The 22,669-nt window shown below is 39.6% G+C and overlaps 1 long non-coding RNA gene across 1 annotated transcript in view; it reads right to left on the reverse strand.

The window, feature by feature from the left end:
• The window catches only part of LOC134751460 (uncharacterized), a 176,526-nt gene extending 161,750 nt beyond the window's left edge, over positions 1–14,776 (reverse strand). Inside the window, exon 1 of the long non-coding RNA XR_010128662.1 lies at positions 14,706–14,776. This is a non-coding gene — a long non-coding RNA (uncharacterized LOC134751460). The remainder of the gene's footprint in view (positions 1–14,705) is intronic.
• Between the last annotated feature and the right edge of the window lie 7,893 nt (positions 14,777–22,669).

The raw sequence follows: 22,669 nt of genomic DNA on the forward strand, positions 1-22,669 counted from the left end.
AGCCATCGGATTTGCTTTGGGCGCGTAAATTGAGTTTTTATTCATATTATTGGGGGAGTATTTTAATGAGGGAGTTTTGTCTAAGCAGGTATCAAATGTAGGCAGTGGAAAACACTTTAAGGGTACGCGAAATTAAGTCTTATGGCAATGTATAAGGTGCGTAATAGTTTTTGTATTGTATCTATAAAATTCTGTGGTAAAGCTGGTATGGATTTGGCTTATGGTCGGCTTATATTTGAGTAGTGATATGAAGTTATTTTGAATTACAAAAAGCCATGAAACCTTATAAAATTTATATGGTCGCATTCACATGACACACGGATAAAAAAAACCGGCCAAGTGCGAGTCGGACTCGCGCACGAAGGGTTCCGTACCATTACGCAAAAAACGGCAAAAAATCACGTTTGTTGTATGGGAGCCAGTTAATATTTAACTAATATTTATTTTGTTCTGTTTTTAGTATTCGTTGTTATAGCGGCAACAGAAATACATCATCTGTGAAGATTTTAGCTGTCTAGCTATCACGGTTCATGAGATACAGCCTGGTGACGGACGGACAGACAGACAAACGGACAGCGAAGTCTTAGTAATAGAGTCCCGTTTTTACCCTTTGGGTACGGAACCCTAGAAAAACAAAGATAGTCACTCCTGCGGACAACAGTTAACAACTTGTGTGCCTATAAGTTTTGAGTTTATCACATCCTTCCAGTGGATATTTCTATTAATTTAAATAATTTAAACTGAATAATTTAAACATTCATTTAAAAATCGCCGCACATGTACAATATTATCAAAAAGAGCTCTACATTTTAATTAGCCTATGTATATCATAAAATGTATGGACCGCTTTGGTTTTTGACAACGGAAAAGTAGTTCCCAGATATTTTCAGAGCCAGAGAAGCTTTCAGTGCAGTCATTATGAAAGCAAACAATAGAAACGAGCAAACATTCCAATTTTCGAAAACGCACAATACGCCTTCACATCCGATTGTACGGTACCTGTGTACAAAAATATAGCATACAGGTGAAAATCAGTAAGTAATAAATTGAAATAAATGTCATATACTACAGAAAAAGTTACTAAGCCCTCCAGTGGCGGAGGCCGTATTCGAATGCCGTCTTCAGCTATAACGCTGCGTCTTAAGTAAGCGAACGACTCGCGAACGCGAAGCGGCGCGGCGGGCCCACGGCGCTCGCGTTCGCAACGAGATCGCCCACGTAGGACACTTCTATAGGTATCAAAGGATTGATTCACCCCGCGCCGCATCACTTCGCTTCGCGTTCGCGTGTTGTTCGCCTACGTAGTACGATGCGTAACGCGACTAACACCCTGGATGCGTAGACAAGATGCCAATCGTTAGCTCTCCGTAGCGTAGCGTAGTTATTTCTCTCTATAACTCTACCATATTAGTGCGATAGAGACAATTGCGTTTCGTTCGCTACGGAGCTTTAACGATTGGCATCTTGTGTCGCACCCTGGACCTCTAGTCCAGGGCTAGTCTACCCCATCGAGTAAGAGATAGTAGAAATGGCGGCATTGACGCTTTAGGGCAAGCACCATCATCCATTGGGCTAAAAACATCATCGTTAGACAACACCGTACCGATACAACCTTCTTTTCTTGACGCACAGAGGATGGCACGTTAGTAATCTCAATTTAGAACCGTGTTGTCTCTGTCATACAGATAAATATTGGATTTAATTAACATACTCTCAGGAGAATACAGTAGACATATTATGTAGGTCGGTAGGAAATAATCATACAAAAGTATGCCTACGAGGCTATTTAAATTTAATTTTAAATTTCGCGACATCGTGGTTAGTCCCATAGTAAAAGTTGCTCAGTATAATCCCAAAACCTCCCTGACAACGGGAATGCACTTATTTTTTAGCCACCCTGTATGTGTAATAATGTGTAAGTAACATTGGGCATATCTAACGAACTGCTCTTAGGATCATCCAAAGTAACGATAAACACTATCACAGACATATTCAATGAAATTTTGCGCACAGAACATATACCCCAACAGTGGACTATATCAACTATAATAATACTACACAAAAAAGGTAAAAAAGATGATATAGCCAACTACAGACCCATTAGCCTGATGTCCAATGTGTACAAAGTATTTTCTAAGGTACTGCTAGAACGTTTAACAAAAACTCTGGATGAAAATCAGCCTAAAGAACAAGCAGGTTTCCGCAGTGAGTTCTCAACAATAGATCACATCCATTCGATAAAACAAATAATCCAGAAATGTAAAGAATACAATATTACCTTTTACCTTGCGTTCGTGGATTATAACAAAGCATTTGACTCCTTAAAACACGCAACAATATGGGAAGCTTTAGAAACACAAGGAGTGGAGGAAAAGTATGTGCGACTGATTACCAACATATATAAGAACATGAAAGCAAAAATACGAACTGAAAGAGATGGAGAATATTTCCCGATAAAAAGAGGAGTAAGGCAAGGCGATCCTTTGTCACCAAAACTTTTCTCAGCTGTTCTAGAACAAGTGTTTAGACGTCTCCAGTGGGAAAATTACGGTTTAAATATCAATGGAGAGCGACTAAACCACTTGAGGTTTGCAGACGATCTAATAATAATTTCTGAAGATCCAAAAAGCTTACAAAAGATGTTAAAACAACTGGTGTATGAAAGTGATAAAGTAGGGCTATCAATGAACACTCTTCTTCTTCTTCCCGCTAGACCTGTTCCCATTTACTTGGGGTCGGCCTTCCTTGTCCTCAATTTCCATCTAGCGCGGTCTTGCGCTACGTCCTTATTTAAATGAGCTTCTTTTAGGTCTTTTTCAACCGTCGTCCACCAGGTGGTAGGTGGTCTGCCTGAGCCGCGTTTAGTGGTTGGCAGTTTTAGGGCCAGTTTCACCATATGGTCTTCTGAACGCCTTTGGACATGACCATACCATCTTAAGCGTTTCTCCTTGACCTTTTCGATAATCGGGGCGATCTTGAAGCTTCCTCTGACATACTGATTTCGGATTCTATCCAGTAGCGTAACACCCGCTGACCAGCGTAGCATACGCATTTCTGTGGTGTGCAGCTTGTCTAGATGCTGCTTATTGGTTGCCCAACATTCAGATCCATACAGAACAGCCGGTCTTATAGCGGTCTTATACAGATGCCCTTTCACTTTGAGGGGCATCTTTTTGTCGCACATCACGCCTGTGAGTTGACGCCACTTCATCCATCCAGTAGTAGTTCTGTGCGTAACGTCCTTGTCAATTTTGCCGTCATTACTGCACACAGATCCTAGATATTTAAATTGCGTTACCGTAGGTACAATCGTGTCCCCTATCATAACCTTGATACTTTCGGGATTAGTGACATCATCGAAAATGCAGGACATGTGTTCCGTCTTCTTTCTGCTAATCCTAAGGCCATTGGTTTCCAGTGCCTCTACCCAGGAGTCCAAACTCCGCTGGAGTTCTTCCACGCCATCCGAGATTAGAACAACATCATCGGCGTAAAGAATGTTCCAGGGCAGAGGCTTTTGACATTTTTTCGTGAGATGATCCATGACGGTATTGAACATTAAGGGGCTTAGAGTGGAACCTTGATGTACCCCTACGCTGATTTGAAACTTTTCCCCTTTGCCAGCTGGGCTTAAGACTTGAGTAGTAATGTCCTTATACATATCTTGTATAAGATATATGTAAAACTCTGGTACTAATTGCTGTCTTAGTGCTTCCCAAATGAGATCGCGTGGAACATGATCGAACGCCTTCTCCAAATCTATAAAAACCATATGAAGGTTTGTCTTGTTTATTTTGGCTTTTTCGATCATGATCCTCACCGTTTGAATAGCGTCGGATGAACTTCTCTCTGCTACAAACCCGCATTGATTTTGTGTTAGCGATATAAAGGTTTTTAATCTGTTATTTAAGATACGCTCCCAAATTTTAAGCGTGTGTGACATTAGCTTTATGGCCCTATAATTACTGCATTCTCTGACGTCCCCTTTTCCTTTGAAGAAAGGGATTAAAATGCTGTTTCTCCACGAGTCGGGCATTGAGTGCCCTTCCATTAGTTTGTTAAACAACTTATACAGCCAAACTACTCCATAGTTTCCGAGGCGCTTCCAGACTTCGACTGGTATCTCATCAGGGCCCGGTGCTTTGTTATTTTTCATTTGATGTATCGCTGCTTTGACTTCTTCTGGTGTTATACTTGGCAGTGGCCCTTGGACTGTTTCGGGTCTGCAGTAATTATGGTTTCTTTGGTGGCACACGTTGAGAAGGTGTTGGTAGTACTCTTTCCATCTATTACTAATGTCATCATCTTCAGTAAGCAACTTGCTGTTCTTATCATAGATATATTTTACATTTGTTATGTCTTGTGTGTTGATATGACGTGATTTAGCTATTTTATGTATATCTATGTCTGATTTAGCAGATTCTAATTTATCATAAAATTCAGCGTTCGTTTCGGCCATTGAAATTGCAACTTGTCTTTTCGCTTGCCTCTTAGCATTTTTATAATTTACAAAATCAGCCTCTTCTTTGGTTGACTGCCACAACTTGAAAGCGTCCTTCTTGGCTGTTACTGCTTTCTGTACTTCTGAATTCCACCATTTTGTTTCTTTGTTGGGACCTTTCTTGCTTCTTGTTCGACCTAGATGTTCTTCGGCTTTTCGGATGCAGACTTTTTCAAAGTTATCCCACATTTCCATTGGTGTCATAGCAGTAACATCCATGGAACTAATGTGTTCAGTTAGTTCTGTTAAGAACCGTTGTCCCGCAGATTCGTTTAAAGATTTCCATTTAATTTTTGGTGTTAATCTACGATTAATTTTAAGTGGTTTTGGAAGCTTGTATACGCTGACTAATATTCTATGCTGGGTTGTAAGAGATTCCCCGGGTATGACCTTGCAGTCTTTGTAATTACCCAAATGTTTACGCCTTGCAAGAACATAATCAATTTGGGTGGCATGTCCTCCACTTTTGTAGGTGATTCGGTGGGATTCACGCTTTTTAAAGAAGGTGTTTATGATGGCAAAGTCGAGGCCTGATGCCACGTTCAAAATTGTCTCTCCATCGCTATTGCGAGTGCCATACCCGAAACCACCATGCCATCTCTCGGCGTTTGTACTACTGCTGCCAACATGGCCGTTTAGGTCTGCGCCTAGATGTACCGTTTCTTCTTGAGGGATGCTCTGTATGAAGCTTTGAAGAACTTCCCAAAATGCTTCTTTATCGTATTCCGCGCAACCTGTTTGTGGTGCGTAAGCAGATATTATATTGAAACATGGTTGCCTTTCAAAGGCTAGCTTAACGGCTATTAGTCTGTCACTCACGCGTTCTACGTTTACTAAGCGTTGTGTTAGATTTTCGGACAGTATGATGCCAACACCGTTTTTTCCTGAAGTAGTTCCATAATAGATTAACTTAAACCCATTGCCAATAACTTTCGACTTTGCACCCTTCCACCTGGTCTCCTGTACACAGCATGCATCTATTTGCCTTCGTTTTAGGACGTCGCTTAGTTCGGCACTTCTGCCCGTCATGGAACCTACGTTCCAGGTTGCTAATCGCAATGATGCGCTAGTGCTACTTTGACCGTCGCTTTTGGGGTACGCCCTAGTATTCCTGATGCCTCGACCGTCGCTTAAGGGGGACGTATCAATGAACACTGAGAAAACTAAAATAATGTCAAACTCGGAAAACATCCCTATAATTGTTAACGGCCAAAATATAGATTATGTGAACGAATACACATACCTTGGACAGATCATATCGCCAATAGACCTTACAATGAAAGAAATAAACAACCGAATCACTTTGGCATGGAAAAGGTACTGGTCTCTCAAGGAGGTAGTAAAAAACCCTCTTATACCAATGAAAGCAAAGAGCAAAATATTTAATTCATGTATACTACCTGTAATGACATATGGATGCCAAACATGGAGCTTAACTAATCATAGCATACGTAAATTAGAAACTTGCCAACACAGTATGGAGAGAAGCTTACTAAACATAAAACTAAGAGATAAAATAAGACTAGATGCTATAAGGAACAAAACTGGAATTACAGATATCACTTATTGCATTAAAAAACTAAAATGGAGGTGGGCATTCCATATGATTAGAAGTAGTAAGGATAAATGGTCTAGGCAAGTAACAGAGTGGTGCCCGAGACAATTCAAAAGAAAAAAAGGGAGACAACGAAGTAGATGGGAAGACGATATAAAGAAAATAGCGGGAATTACTTGGAAAAGACAAGCGCTGAATCGCATTCAGTGGCGTACTCTAGGGGAGGCCTATGCTGGACAGCAAGACAATCTTCACGTACCGGTGTCAAATAAATAAATAAGATTATTGTAACTATATTTAAAGAATGATTGTAAATAAAGGCTATTATTATTATTATATCTCCTTGGATATCACGGGCCTATAAATCCCGGTCTTTTGATAGGCTTGCGTGGGGATATAGATCCAACACGTAGAGGCCCCTTGGAGAGCTTTAATGTCATGTAGAACGCCTGCTGGAACCCGTTCACAGGCGCAACAATAGACACCCATGAACCGGTCGCAGCAGGCATTGGGACTATTGCAGAAAAAGTGAACAGTATACCGGTCTATGGATTGAAGTTTGGGTGGGCAATGAGACTGGGCTATTGTAAAGAACTCCGGACACCTGCCATAACAATGTTAATACACGTTATCGCGGCAGGTGGTGACTTGCCGCTGACTAGATGGGCCCCTGAAACTGCCGTCGTGAAGACGACCAGGAGCAACACCGGTGTGAGCGGCTCAGGGGTGTCGAGAGGTGTGCGCCGCTTTCTACCCAGTGACTGTTAACAGCCACTGTGCCAACTCGCGTCTTATGCATCTTTCACTTCCACCCCTGGAGCATATAGCTCTTACGACTCCCCTCTGGACGGCCAATGAAGGCAAGCCAGAGCTGAGAGTCCTGCGGGTCCCCTTGGGGTCCACTCCGACCGACGAAGACACGCCGGAGACGGAGACCCTGACCGACTCTCTGGAGCACTCGGGTCCGTGGGGTCGTCACTCCCCAACAGCTCGCCACAAGCTGCCCTGCGGGCTTATTATTATTATTATTATTAACATTGGGCAAATCAGATGTTTACTGTTTCAACCATATCTACTGCGACAAGCCTTCATTAGGAAAAGCACCTCGACGCTCATTGTATGTACATACACTTTTGACGGCGCCACCTTTGACAGAACCTCACGTAAGGGCTTAACCGACTACGACCAATGTATGATACCTACTGTTAAGCCAAACGGTCGTATGTCCATATGTGTTACGTTAAGAGGAAACATGTTTTTTTATGAAATGGACGGCAAACGAGCAGATGAAGCGCTTGATGGTAAGCGATTACCGTCACCCAATGGACACCCGTAACACCGGGTTGCAAGTGTCGCCGGCCTTTAGGCTGGGAGTGCGCTCTTTACTTGAAGTGTGAGTTAGCCGTCGGTACGAAAATCTTGATTTTTGAGGTACAGTTGTAGATCGTTTCCTCTTTCAAAATTAAAGTTATCTAAATGTTTGGGATATAGAATGGAAGTAAAAAGTTCAACTGATTTTCTTACATAATATAGGTAACTTATTATTGTAGTTTTTGTTTCCTGAATGCTATTTCGCCTGATGTCGATTCTACATGCAAAATTTAATTAAAATTCAAATAATTCTCTTAATTAACTACTCTACACGTAATAGACATACTGAAGTTATTTTCATATTTTTAAGATGGATTATAACGTCCTTTAATTTTATTAATCACAAAACAAGACTTAATCGCATATATGATAAATAAATAAAAACATGATAAGCTTGAAAATTAACTCTTTCGTCCTCCATTAATAAATTAAAAAAGTATAAATATTAGTTAAACTAGCTAAAGTAGATTTATATTTCAACAAAATATGCATATCTACCTATGTAATTCAATTCAATTTATTTATTTAAGACAACACTGGCCCATAACGGTTAGTAACAATTAAGGTTAAAAACTAAGTGCTAGTGGAACACAAAAAACAGAAAACGACAAAACAAAAACAGTCAGCAATAAAATTCTTACAACTCACCTAATAGCGGTTATGACACATTCAAAATGCCGCATTATAGGTGAGTCGTATCGGCCCGCAACAGTGGTCAGGATGGGGTTGGAGCTGGCCCGCACTCTGCAGAGCAACGAGGCAATTCTCTTGCGTATTATAGCATAGTAGTCATCCGTGTGAGCTTGCGCAAACATGCCCGATGCGCTGCAGAAACGGGACAGCCCCAACAACATCCTGAAACCATTATTATATTGGACGCGCAGGGAACTGATGGTCTTCTGCGTATAACTAGTCCAGAGGCTGCACGTGTAGAACACCTGACAATAGGCTTTAAATAACGTTACTTTTACCTGTTGGCTACATCGTGCAAACCTCCTTATTAGCATGTTGCATCGGACTGCCAGTGCCCTGCGCTCCCTTTCTATATCTAATTGGCCTTTAAGGTCGTCGGTGACATAGTGTCCAAGATATCTAAATGTGTACACGCGCTCGAGTATGTTATTATTAAGTTTTATGTCAGGTACACTTTCCGGTAGCTTGCCCCCGACGGCCGTAAATACCATATATTCGCTTTTCTTAGCGTTATACCGTAAGCCATGTTTACTTACGTACTCTTCACATATGCTTAGTAGTTTTCTCAATGCCCTGACCGTTGGACTGAGCAGCACCATATCGTCTGCGTAGCTGATGTTGTTGATACTAACATCATCAACTCTGCATCCTACTGGAGTGCTGAAACTCTTTATTATTTTACAGTGTGAAAGCTCAAAATTCAAGTACCTACTTATTTGTATCTACGAATAGCCGCCTCACAGATGATTTTTGACATACGACCTTTTGCCTTTCTATAGCAGAGTTCCTTTACGCCTTTTTAAACAAAGGTTCCTACTGTCGCCACATACTTAAGGGCGTATGTCGCAATTCATACAATGCCTTTACGTCTTTTCGAACAACGCTGCTCGGTGTTGGCATGAAATGACTGTTTTCGAATTTTTAGGTCAAATGCGTCAAAGCACAGCTTTTAGCTTTCAGGTTCGTGTTACTGCTTGTGACAACATGGAAAACTTAAGGTATGCTGTAATACACCAGGACTACCAATAAAAATAATCAAATAAATCTAATCATTATCTACCAATGAGCATAACGCGTAGAAAGTGTTTATTGTCATTTCCTAAGTGTATAAAAAATACTTAATATGGTTATTTAAGTAACGAATGTGATATTCGCGTCAAAATTCAAGGAAATAACGTAAATGTACAGTAAAAAATTATAGGAGGTCCTGGGAGCTTTATCAAATGACTGAAAAAGAAGGAACTTCTTGATTACAACAACATATTTATTATTTTTACACAAACATCGGTATGACATATGATTTTTTGCTAAGACAGTTGGAAGTAGAGAGAATCTCAAATTTGAATTCTATACAAATTTAAATTTGATATTTTACATTTAAAATAGCTTTGTCAAGCTGAAGTTTATTGCTCATAAAACCTCTTCGACATAACTTTAAGACGTTTTTTCTCAAACTAATTGATTGATTAATTGTTTCCCAATTTCCCAAACTGAGCGTTTTCAAATCGATACAATACAAGCGTTATTTCAACACGACATCGTTTTATTGGACCCGTTGAAAAAACATGGCCGCTTATACGTGTGATGTCAGTTTTGTGGATTTTTGACAAAAAAATGGAATATCGAGAGCTTGCACAGGTTTAAAATAGGGTTCCGTACATGCAAATATTTTTAGACTAAGATGAAATTTTAAGATCGGTTTCAATATTTATATAACACGCTCAAAATTGTACAAGTTTGTTGTATTTATTTGTTTACGAACATGTGGTATTTATAGTTACAAAAAAATAATTTAAGTGGTGATTTATTTTGCTTAACTCTTTTCGTTCTGGTGGTTATCTGCAATAACCACCTTTTATCGACCGATAATTTAGTAACAGAGCCATCTATGGTCAAAGTATCGTATTACGTGGTCAACAAGAAGATCTAAGTTAGATAACAATGTCATTCGCAGTTCGCTCGACGGCTGTTTGTGGAACTAAATTTTTATTCGAAAACCGCCGTTTACGGAAATGTGAAAGTGTGATATTGCTGGTAAGTAAAAAATTATAAATAATCGTTTTTTTGCTGTGTTTTGTGATACGTATTATGAAATATACTTATTCATTTATTTTAAGTAAAAAATATTTACATTTAGATTTATAACTTTTGGTAGAAGTGGACTTAGTCAAAGTGGTTAACAGCGATAACCACCGTGGCACAATTGTTTTTTGTTACTCGATTTTTTTTTTGTAAAAAATAGTTTCACATATAATAAAAAATGTTAAATATTCAGGTTTTAAAAGGTACCTTTAGGTAAAAGCTGACTTATTCAAGGTGGTTAACAGCGATGACCACCGTGACACAAATATTTAGGTAATAAAAAAGGTTTAGGTAATAATATACTTCAAAACGGTCATAAATATAATAATTATTTCTGTTTTAGATAATGTATAGAAAAAGATTGATCGATCGAGATATCGAAAACGCTTTAATATATGAAGATATACCTTCAGACAATGATAGTTTTGCCGGTGGAGATTAGTTAATGCCAGCAGCGGGAGAGCAAACAGCAGTTCTAGGAAAAGCAACACTAACTCGCCGACTTATGCATCTATAATAAAACACAAACCCTTTGTACCAACTTCTATAAGGCATGCAGTAGCCAATCATCTACCAATAAGAGGTACATCGCGACGATGCAGCATATGCAGCACAAAAGCCAAACCTGTCCGCACTGTGTGGAGCTGCAAAATATGCAAAGTACCACTTTGCTACTGTAAAAAGGGGAAATGCGTGCTTTAATTCACATCGTGATGTGAATTAAAGCACGCATAAGACCGTGGTCTTATGTATTAATTGATTTTGTTTTGTATATAATACAATATTTTTGCAAATAGGACTGTATACTTGTTTCACGGTGGTTACACCTACTAACCACCCTATAAAACACCCCCTTCAAACAAAAAATGAAAAAAAGTCATGGATTTTCATATTATTAGCCCAAATCAATAAATAAATGCAAAAAATAAGTTTTTATTATAATAAACAAAAATCTGTGACACAAAGAGTTAACTATTTTTTTGCTTTAAACAAAATTTTGACGTAACAAAATACCTACCTAATTAATATCTTACAGAATGTAACGTGTGGCTGTGGATTTATTACTTTATGTATTGAATATAGCAATATTTTCCATTGTATGTAAGAAAACTTCTGTACTATATATGTAAGAAAGCTTCTATATTAACTAAAAATCTCAAATTAACTGTTTTGAAAGAACACGGAAATATATATCCACTGTCCCAATTTCATAATTTATAAATGAAAGACTCCTACAGAACCCTAGAAAACCGTCGGAAACACATCGTTTTGTGCGACGGAGGTTTTTATTTTAGCCAGGTTATGCGACATTCATATGTGGGTAGCTGCAGAATTATTACTATCTGCGTTCGAGTCGTGAATGGGTGAATGGAGACATGTTTTTGGCGCTTTTTTTAAATAATATGAAGGTTTTTACATATTTTTTTCTACTGGTTAGTGAAGCCTGCTGCCAAGATTTCTCTTAAAACTTTTGACCGTCAGAAAAGATGAAAATTGTATTTTTATAAAGCTCGATAGATATATCGCACCTGGGTACCTAGCCAAGGTGACAATCGCTTGCGCTACGACAACGAAACGGTTTGTGTCTATCACACACATATGTGCGACAGTAACAGTTGCGTTCGCTACGGAGCGTAAACTATTGGCATGTTGGCTACGCACCCTAAGAGAGATCTTCCTTTTCTAACAGTTTTAATACGTAAAATCAGTTGCGGCATTTCAGCTCATCTTGATTGCGACTTGATATGAATCTCAGTACACACCTTCGCACTAAACTTATGTCACATTGCGGACTTCAATTAAGTCCTCTTTAGACAGAGGCTTAAGAGCCTTTGAACAAGTTTTGTTTTTGAAAATATTTTGTTACCCGCTCATAAACTATATTACGGCTTGTTTCGAACTCAATAGACAGTAATCTACTGGCGAACAAACTGAAATTAATAGCGACGGTTGAGTGCCGACCACTAAGCGGCGTTACTATTGGTATAACAGTAGGTATCCCTAGTAAATGTCATCCAATAGCGTGACTTGACGTACGCGTTAGCGTTAAGTGTCATTTTGCATGGGATTTTGAGTTTCCAAAACGTCCCGCTTGGCGCGCTGTTCAAAATCCCATATAAAAATGGACATAACGCAAACGTGAACGCTCGTAACGTTATCGAATGAAATTTATACTATACTGACAAAAAACATAAATAAATAACAGAAGTAAATAATACAACTGAAAACCTAGCACGTACGGTTTAAGAGATAGTTTTTTGATAGAGTGAGCAAGTACTGACTTGCTTACTCCGTTGGCTCAGCGACCCAAAATGAAACTTGGCCTCCGACACAAGACAGCGCCACTTTTCTCGATCCTGTGCAAGAGACTTGCACATCCTGCTGATCCTGTGTGAGTGAGCAAGTAATATTTAAATATGTCTGCCAAAACTACTAAGAGGCCAGTGAACGTACAGTGATATCAGAATAACATCTAACTGATGTCATTCAGTTACCGTACGTTTCGCTCATATGTCCGTATGTCATTGGCGCGGGCGAGACGCACGATAACTAAATAATAGGATTCAAATATCATTCTGATGTCAGTGTAGGTACGTTTGAATTGGCCTGTAAATTAGATTTAGCTGCTAAATCTTACTTAGGTACATACTGCTGTGCGATCCGAAGTGGATTTTGGCCTCCAACACCAAAGCACAAAATAAGTAATAGTATTATCATACAGAACGGCCACGCACCGCCCCGCCCCGTCTCGAGTTACCTCGCCCCGCGACAGCAGATTGACGAGCTTTTGACGAACGCTCATTTCGGTTTTAAAGCAACTTACTAACACAATGACGCATGACGCGTGTACAGACGTGCCGTTCACACATAAAATCGCAAATGATTTTTGATGTATGGCGTGACAGCCATGTTTCTCTGTCCAAAACCGTTTTTGTCTAATCGACGGCGCCGAGTTCGCTAAGTTTTTTTTTGTATTTCGCTTCTCCAGCGGTATCTATATAGGGCGTCCAAAAGGACATCGTTGACATCGGACACTCACGTTGTCAAAGAAAGGATCGAGTTTGTAGTGAGTTTTGTGAACACGTAGTACCTCTGTTTATGAAGCGCCTAATACGAAAATGCAATTAACGGTGCTTCAAGCTATTCTATAAAATGCAATTTTCCCATTATTGTGGAAATTCAGCTTCCGACGAGCTTGGGGCTAGTTTTAAGGTAAATTAAGTTGAAAATTTGCACAAATTTAGATGAAAGTTTAAAATAACATCGTTCAACTAAATTTTTAGAGATTTTTACAGTGTTTCCTCTTTTTAAACCGCCTATCCGCTGCCTATTTTATCATATTTCGAGAAGTAAATTAGTTTATTGCAATCCAATCTTAATTATAAGACTACTTGCTGCAGTTTACGGATTTTTTTCGGATTTCTAATCAAAGGACTACCTAGACTAAAACTTTAAATTAGACATAGCTATAATGCTTACTGTACTTTGGTTATGTACGTACAGTAGGTATAGTATGCGGTCTATCTACTGAGCTCGTTCACTTACCTGTACTGACAATGGCATTCTGTTAAACAAAAGCCATTATTTCTTTTGTGCCTGAGCGCGTGGCCTTTGTGCCTGATCGCGTGGCTATTGTGTGGGAGCCTCAGGCACAAAGGCCACGCGTTCAGGCACAAAAGACATAATGGCTTTTGTTTAACATAATGCCATTGTTAGTACGTAAGTGAACGAGCTCAGTAGAGATAGCGTTAACTATACGTGCCCACACTAAAGCACCTAAGTTGTCACAGCACAGTACAGCTAGTAAGTTGTATAAAAGTGGATACATATCTAGAGCAACGAGTGTACCTAGTAATTTGGTTTACAAGATTTGACGCATCAAATTTTATGCTATTTCCTATAAATCAATCTGTATATACGTATTCCACGTTTTTACCGTTACAGCTATGACCTAATTCGTAAAAACTGCAGTTTAACCAATACAAAACAAATGCGGCCAGAATTTGGCGCGCACCCTGAATCAATTAAACGGTTGGCACGTGGCCAGTTTCAAACTAGTCTAATGTGGTCATTGAAAGGGTTCCGTCGATTAGGGTTTCGTCCAATAGGGTTCCGTTCACGTGAAGCTAAGCTATGGTTATTAAGTTTTTCGTTAGTTAGAAGCAGAAATAAGCGGGTGAGGTATTCAAAAAGGTGACCATTCGTTTGGCTCTTTAGGCCCTGGTCCCCTGGAGCGTAAGCTTAAGCGTTTCGTAAGCGTATCGTAAAAACGTTACGAGTACGAGACTACGCGACGCTTCGTGCTCAGAACTCTACGCGTTCTGAGCACGAAGCGTCGCGTAGGCGTAATTGTTTTATTCACATTAATTACGAGGAAACTGTTTGCATAAAAAGTTCTAAACGCTTTGTTTTTACACCAGTATTACGCTACGATTGTCGTAATTACGGCATAAATCTCAACGCTACGCCACGACGACGCTTCGTGTGCGGATTTGTTTGAACTTTCGTGCTCGTAGCGCTCTCGTTCTACGCGCGTGTTACGATACGCTTACGCGTCTCTTACGTTACGACGCCGGGCGTAACGCTTCTAACATAGCAGTTGACATTCGCTGTAACTTTCTTTGTTATTCTCTTTCTAAATTACAGCCACTAAAATGACAATTCATTGGTCTTATTTTCTACCCAATACTGCGTTTGGATCAATTTGGTACAAAATGACAGATCATCAGTCGGATAAATGGTGGCAATCAAACTATTATTTACGTATCTTGGATATAAAAACAATGGTTAAATTAAGCAGGAACCTAAGACTGAGTACACCTTCAAATTAGACATGTAAAATGCTTATTGTACAGCACCAAACTTTCATTCGTTAGTAGTACTAGTACTTATGCCAAATTTTAGCATATGGTTACGCAAACAGGCATTTCAAGTATTAAAAAAAAAGTATGTGCGTGTAATCTTTACGCGCGATTGAAGTAAAACTTCTTTGACGATGACGTTTATCGCTATGTTGGCACTTTGACGTGTGTCCTATTGTACGTCGGTATTTAAGGTAAAAACAATGAAATTAAATCGCGGTAGACCCGTTCGTTTGATTAAATATCTGTCAAATTCTTGTTCTAGAACTTGCAGGTCGATATCGTCCGGCGGACTGCTAATCAGTTAGGGAAACCTTTCAGGAACCTTTAGGGAAACCGTAAAATTAGCTTTAAGATTATACCGCCTCTGTAGTTAGACTTCGTCGGTGGCATTGTACATATACATATAGTCCACTTTGCCTCAAAATTTTAACAGAACCGTACAAAATCCACAACCGGATATTGCTGGTCATCATCATTAAACAACGAAACGAGTTTCGGATATAGTTATGGTTTTCGGGGCTTGCTGAATGGAAATTTACGATGCCAACCGAAAAATATAGAAAATATTACGAAATTTTCGTTCGGAGCGAGTTTCGGTGAACCCTTCCTGAATTTATGGGTGTGAGGAAATTTGATGGCGCCGTTTATGGCTTGTTGTGGTTAATTTTACAATGTGGCTGCTTGAATTTTGTCTGATAATAATAAAGCTTGTGGATTATTATGTAGATAATTTTCCCCTTTCCGGCGTTTGATTGCGCTGAAATTTTATATCCATGTAAATCATCATCATCATTGGCCACATTGATAGTTTTGACGTCAACCAGAGCTGGAAGAACGAGTGGAGCAAAGCTGGAACTACCCTACAAGCCATAGATCCCACAGCGAAACCAGACGGCTTTGGCCTGCCACGAAAACTCTGGTGTTGTGTAAACAGACTGAGGACAGGTCACGGACGCTGTAACTATTTTCGTCATAAATGGGGTTGGCGGGACTCTGCTCTCTGCGACTGTGGTGATGAGGTTCAAACCGTTGAGCATATTATACAGCGCTGCTCTCTGCACTCATTTGCAGGCCCCCCGGAAGATCTGTTTAAAATAACACTTGACTTAATCTCGTGGCGCGGGACCCTGAATGTGGATTTCTAATTATTTTATTAAGATTATTATCAAATTTCATATAGTATGTTTATGTATATACGCCACACGATTAAATAAACATTGATAGTTGCAGCATCTATGGAGTATGGACATAGTCTACAGTCTACTTCGATTGCGATGCCTGTATAATCCAATGGTCGATTGGTATTTCTTGCTGCATCGATTACAGACATGTCTTGACTCCTGGGGTAGTCATTGGTTTTATTAAGACCTCCAATATATTAAATTAAATACACGTATGACATACTAGTATTCGGTGTAAACTTAAAATAGATATCATACACTATAGAAAAAGTGATCAAGCCGAGGCGGGAATCGAACCCGCGTCTTCAGCTTACGCGGCTAACGACCTGACCAGTAGACCACCCGGTACCCCTCCCAAATTCTCTGGTGTATGCTATTTTTGATAGGCTAGGCGCCTTTGACTAACTCTTAAGGGCGAGCAGTGTGTGCTTGCACCTCCTGTACGAATCCTTTACTGGATTACGGACGCCGACGGTATAACGAGAGAGATGATGCTGCCATCTATCCAATTAGGGAACAAATCAAATTATTTTATGAAATATTTTTTTTGATTTGTGTTTTGTTTTTTAGTATTCGTTGCTAAAAATTGTTTAACAAATCAGCTCTAATTTCTTTGTATTACAATTTGTAGCAACGAAAACTAGTACCACACATTGAATTGTTACTTTAATCTTCATGTCAAATTTCATGTTATTTCTGAATGTCGTTTTAAAATGAGAGCGTAACCACAGAATAAGTAATAGTATTATCATACAGAACGGCCACGCACCGCCCCGCCCCGACTCGAATTACCTCGCCCCGCGACAACAGATTGACGGCCGTTTGCCGGCCGCTCAGTGCTGTTTTTAAGCAACTTACACTATGACGCATGACGCGTGTACAGACGTGCCGTTCACACATAGAAACAAGTGATTTTTGATGTATAGCGTGTCCGCCCTTTGGCGTCACGTCGATTTTATGGCGGAGGTTAGGTTCGTACGCCTCTCAAGGGCGTTTTTTGTTTTAGATAAGTTTTATTTACTTGCCTAAATCGTCTTTTTTTTCTTCTCTAATTGTACTTTGAAAATAAACATTCCTTCAAATATGCACAGCGCGTTAAGGCAAATGTGCCGAATAGTCAATCTGGCGCGTCGGGGGAAGTGAAAATGAAACAGTTTCCATGTAAGATTAATCTTTCACGCGCAACTCTTTCCATCCTCTTGCGGGGCCCTTTAGGGCGTATAAGGCAAAGGATGTAGCGGGATTGTCTTGACGGTTGTATCCAGTCATCTGGGACCCTGAAGAGTAGGAAAGTATTCGATACGTGCATGACTGGTCTGTGGCGCTGCCCAGGCGGGAATGGCAATATCTGACAGCTGTCGAATAGTACGATGTCGCCAAATGGCAGTTCACCTTTTTGCGAGAGGTATAAGATACGCACTCTTCTTGCGGCGTATGACGGTCCCAGCCGGGTTAGCGCATGATTGGCGCGACAGTATCTCGCCGCGAGATAGACTACCCGTCCCTCTTTAATTAACACAGTTAGAAAAAGACGGGTAGTCTATCTCGCGGTGAGATACTGTCGCACCAATCATGTGCTTGGCCTACTGTGACAATTCCGTCAAGTTTCTTTTGGTTGGGCTTAGTTTATGTTTTTAACGTAGTTTTTTTTACAAATGTTACATTTCTAAATAAATTTGTGTGCTGTGACAGTTCACTTCATATCATGATTCGATGCGAGAGGTCAGGTCGCTTTCAACTTCTATCTTGTCCCCCACTTACGGCAGGACTCGGCACCTGGAAGTGACTTCCTAAGGACCCTCGCCATTGTGCACCCAGACATACCCTCAACCACCTCCAAAAGGCACCCCAAACTTTAACTAAACCACTCAAAAATCAACCTTATCATCACCCTTGAAGGTACAAAATGAGAGGAGATAGTATGTGGAGTTAGTGCGTTTTGGTTTTGAGTGATTGCGTTACATTTGCGTACGTTTTTAAGGTAAAGGGCATTTGGAGGTGTCGCTTTAAAACGTACGTTGTACATGTACGAAAATGTATATTTGTTAGTCTGTCTCGTTAGTCTCACTTGAATGCCGACAGTCTTAAAAGCAGGACAAGTGCGAGTCGGACTCGCCCACCGAGGGTTCCGTACTTTTTAGCCATTGTTATAGCGGCAACAGATATACATCATCTGTGGAAATTTCAACTGTCTAGCTATCATGGTTCATGAGACACAGCCTGGTGACAGACAGACAGACGGACGGACAAACGGACAGAGGAGTCTTAGTAATAGGGTCCCGTTTTTACCCTTTAGGTACGGAACCCTAAAACTATGCCAATTTTTATTTTGAGTACCTATAAATAGTATGTGATTACATTTAGTAGGTAATGAGTAATGGTTAGCTTGTTTGTGTATTCATTTTAGACACATAATCCTATGAGAGAATTTTGAGAGAAGAGAGATTTTTCAATGATCTTAAATGTATTTTGAGACAATGTAACACATCCGAAACAGTCGAAGTTACATTAAGGATAACCCTTTTCTTAATTAGATTTCTTTGATAGGAACATGACAAAACACTATGAGAATGAAACAATGTGAATGCCATGACTCAGGGCGCGGGTGCACGGAGCGGGCGCACGCACGCGGGTGCCATTGTAGGTAAAATTCATCGCACGCGTCCTCGCCAATAGGGAATATTACGCGAAACTCTGCGCAGGGGGCACCACTACCACAATCTGAGGGTCTATCGTAATACAAGAAAATCGAAATTTCGTTATCTATCATCTCTGTCACTCTTGCATATTCGAGCGATAAAGTGGCAGAAAGCGAAATTTATTGCGGTAGGTTCTCTGTAAACAAACCGCCTTGCTTGGTGCATCAATGTCATATTTTATTATCTCTGAAAACTTCTCAAAAAACTGTTAAAGGTACAGGAATGTAAAAGTTACTCTATGATGGTTTACTAAAAAGGCTAGTTCTGCACTCTGGTGGCAGAACATTGCAGTAATATCCCCTATTAGCGTTGCTCATACTCCTTCTTCTTTCCCTGTTTCCTTTATTTGGGGTGGGGCCTCCTCACTCTTCTGCGCCAAGCAACTCTGTCTGCAGCTAGAGGACGCCTTCATAAATAAACGAGTAAAATATGCCGACTGCTAATGACTATAGCACAGAATAAGTAATTATCATCATACAGAACGGCCACGCACCGCCCCGCCCCGACTTGAATTATCTCGCCCGCGACAACAGATTGACGGCAGTTTGCCGACCGCTCAGTACTGTTTTAACTAACTCATACTATGACGCAAGTCACGCATGACGCGTGTACAGACGTGACGTTCACAATATAGAAACGCAAGTGATTTTTGATGTATAGCGTGTCCGCCCTGTGACTACATCATCATTGGCCTTTGCGTCTATTGCAGACGATTTTTGGTGTAACACCGGAGAGACACCGTTTTTGGTGGCTGAATAGACCGATGCGAGACCCACATAGTTAATGGGAATCCAGTTCTACAGCTGAAAGCGAACATTGCCTCTGACCGGACACGACATAATGCACCTCACATGCGTCTTGTAATGCACCCGGTGCACGGTGCATAAGTTAGAGTTTGCTTTGTAGTCCGCAGTGCAAGCTAACTAAACTTAGCCGACGATACGTTTGCAAAGATTACTTAACACAGGGGCAGATAAGCTACTCTTCCCTGCCTGAGTCTCAAGTGACATGACGAGAGAGATAATCAAAAACCGGCCAAGTGCGAGTCGGACTCGCGCACGAAAGGTCCTGTACCATTACGCAAAAATCGGCAAAAAAATCACGTTTGTTGTATGGGAGCCCCACTTAAATATTTATTTTATTCTGTTTTAGTATTTGTTGTTATAGCGGCAACAGAAATACATCATCTGTGAAAATTTCGGCTAGCTATCACGGTTTATGAGATACAGCCTGGTGACAGACGGACAGACAGACGGACGGACAGCGGAGTCTTAGTAATAGGGATCTGTTTATTGATGTGATTTCAATTTCAACATTGTTTATTTAACAGCTTACAGTAAATAACAACCAAAGCGCTATACATACACGACGATATACATACTTATATCAAAGATAGATATAACCGTAATAGATGGATACAGTCTAAAGAAAAAACGTGCCTCGAAAATCACGAAAATTTGATTCTCGATCAGATGGCGCCACTAGTTTTGGCCTACACTCGTATAGAGGGCGTTGACTGTTTTGTTTGTTATTTATAATTTTAATGCATACCAGCGAAAGAATATGGGTCAAAATCATATAAAAATAATTAATGCAAATAAAAAAATCATTTATCCATATTTAAATACATTTTATCGTATTTTTATAAATATTTATTTTTAGTTTTAAAGTGTGTCGACAGATGGCAGTGAATTTACTGGGGTTACAAAATTTACTATGACAGTACCGCTCTAGTATAAGTTACTCTATGCTTATATACAAAGAAGACACCCATGACTCAGGAACAAATATTTGTGTTCATCACACAAATTAACGCCGTTCCCGGGATTCGAACCCAGGACCATCGGCTTCACAGGCAGGGTCACTACCCACTAGGCCAGACCGGTCGTCTATCTGTATATCGGTGGTATATCTCTTTGATTGTTTTATGATCTATGTCTCAGTGACAATATTTGCACTCCATAGTTTCGTGGTGTTTGTTTGGTGACAGACAGACATCGCTATCAGTGTTTTTTATATATGGATTTTATGATGAAAAAATATTTTATGATGGAAAAAGTAATAAATATTTATGCAAGTAGCGCGCGTTTGTGTTTACTTTCGTTTAGATAGAGTGAAAGAGATATTTTAACTTATAAAAGTATCAGAATATCTCATGGTAGCAAAATTATTTCCATCTTAGGCGTAACACACTCGAATCCCTCACGATGCTCTGAATTCTATTTTTGAATCCCTTGCTACTCTATATACAAATACAAAATAGTTTAAGAACAATTTTATTTTATTAAATTATTAAAACAAATTATATACTTTCTTGTGAAAATATTTTCCAGCCCCGGACACTGGTAGGCCTTGGTCATTTTTTCCTTTGTATATGATATTTATTTTGTTTACAAAATAGTTTAATTGCTTTTAACACATAATACGCAAAACATAAATGGCTGGAATCTCCCATTAAGTATACTTTTGTCGGGAGATAAAGATTGTTGTGTTGTGTCATTGTGTCTATATAATTATAGATTCCTTCATTCAATGTACGCCCTCGCCGTAAATATATCATTTTGGTCCCTTATGACACAATCTATTATTCTATTATTTGCGATGTGGCATCGGTCCGAAACGCATATATGGATATTTTAGGACGAGTCTGTCTTGATTCAAGCTTGGTTGTGGCTCAAGCATTCATTGAGGGTTGTCATCTATCTATACATTACCGTCAAGTATTCAAAATAGGGTTGCCTCTCCCCCTATATGCCACATAGGCTATGTGCACAGCCCCAGCTTTGTTTATTAGGAAGTCTAGACGCGTCAGTGAAAACCTATGTTTATAGTTAGTAACCTAAGATTTTTATTGCCTAGTTGGCTTGCTTGGGCAAAGTAAAGTTATTTTAAATAAAATTATGCCCAAAAAATATTTTGAAATAGTAGATTGTGTCACGAGGGAGCAAAATGACATATTTATGGCGTCTGCGCTCAGTGAATTCTGAACGAAGCGAAGGCTTCTAAAATAGAATCCTGAGCGTAGTGAGGGAAGTGTTAACGCCCAAGGTGGAAATAATTTTGGTAGCATGTGAAACATACTGCTTTTCACATCACCTATGAGGAAATTACTATGTTTTAAAATATTATTTAATCTAAACAAAATACATGCAAGAGTAAAAAAAATATTGTCCTAGAACAGAATAGTTTCACTTTGATCTCTCCTAGCAGGGAAGAAAAGTGCCACTTTAATCCCTCCTAGCAGGGAAGAAAAAGCCTGTTCCCGAAATGGTGATGTGAAAAATCCGTTGCCGGTGTGGCGAATCGCGGCTTAGGTGTCTTTTCTGTGGACATAATAAAATAAACGAAATTTAAAGCCTACTTATCTTACTTTATCCTTATAGGCATGTTAAAACCTGGTTCTTAAAATGTTATGATGTCTTAGAAAAATGTATCCAAATCGTTAAACTTTGTAATGTCCACAGAAAAGATGCCGGTTTTCTCGAACGTTTTTAACCCTTTAGAGCATTTCGCTGTCCATTAAAATACAGGATGATTTCGGGGTCGTGGAGCAAGAAAACATGAGATGAGCCTAATGATGTTTTAAATAATTGTTTATTAACAATATTAATGATTATTTTTCAGATGATAAGTAGTTTTTTTTTGCATACAATGTGGTCACCCTACTCAATGTGACGTCTTGTCGCTTTCCATACAGCTTATTTTTAACTGATGGATTCCAG

Source organism: Cydia strobilella, chromosome 22, assembly GCF_947568885.1.
Source record: "Cydia strobilella chromosome 22, ilCydStro3.1, whole genome shotgun sequence".
Taxonomy (NCBI): domain Eukaryota; kingdom Metazoa; phylum Arthropoda; class Insecta; order Lepidoptera; family Tortricidae; genus Cydia; species Cydia strobilella.